Here is a 990-nt window from a genome sequence, read left to right as displayed (position 1 = left end):
TTGCATGTGTGTGTGTGTGTGTGTGTGTGTGTGTGTGTGTGTGTGTGTGTGTACATTTGTTTATTTTTTATTGCCATTTTATCTGCAAAATTAAAAGCGTGTAAAGGAGTCAGTGAAAAAAGTCAAGAAATGATCTCGAAATGGAGCTCAGATAGGGTCATATCTATCTGTCTTAAACATACTGATATTCCAAGTAGACTTGATACCTAAAGACCTTTTTTTTTTTTTGAGTCGGAGTCTCACTCTGTCACCCACACTGGAGGGCAGTGGCCGCTCCCCGCCACCGCAGCCTCGACCCGCTGGGCTCCGGCAATCCTTCCGCCTCAACCTTCCTAGGAGCTGGAACTACAGGCGTGCACTACCACACCCGGCTAATTTTTGATTTTATTATAGAGATGAGGTCTCACCAAGTTGCCCAGGTGAGTCTCGACTCCGCAGGCTCAGGCAATCCACTCACTTCAGCCTGCCAAAGTGCTGGGATTACAGGCTGAGCTACCGAGCCCGGCCTAAAGACCTTTTTAATGGCTTTATTTTTTGCCTTTCTGCTCTGTTCACTGAGAGATTGAAGGACACTTTTTTTTTTGTTTGGAGGCAGGGTCTCATTCTGTCGCCCAGACTAGAGTGCAGTAGCATGATCACAGCTCACTACAGCTGGTGCCTGGGCTCAGGTGATCCTCCTGCCTCAGCCTCCCGAGTAACTGGGTCTACAGGCATGAACACCTGGCTAATTTTTTTTATTTTGTATAGAGATGGGATCTGACTTTTTACCCAGGGTCTCCTGAGCAAACTCCTGAGCTCAAGCAATCCTTCCACCTCGGCCTCCCTAAGTGCTGGGATTACAGGCGTGAACCACCGTGCCCAGCCTGAAGGACACCTTAAATCCAAACTTTGAAACTAAGCAACTTTAGATCATGCCTTTAAAATGCTTTCCCAGGCCGGGCTTGGTGGCTCAGCCTGTAATCCCGCGCCTTGGGAGGCTGAGGTGAGTGG

This window comes from Carlito syrichta, unplaced genomic scaffold, assembly GCF_000164805.1.
Source record: "Carlito syrichta isolate Samal-C Ts95f unplaced genomic scaffold, Tarsius_syrichta-2.0.1 Scaffold308317, whole genome shotgun sequence".
NCBI classification, from domain to species: Eukaryota; Metazoa; Chordata; class Mammalia; order Primates; family Tarsiidae; genus Carlito; species Carlito syrichta.
The sequence above is the reverse complement of the archived record's forward strand: the minus strand, read 5'-3'. Positions refer to the sequence as shown.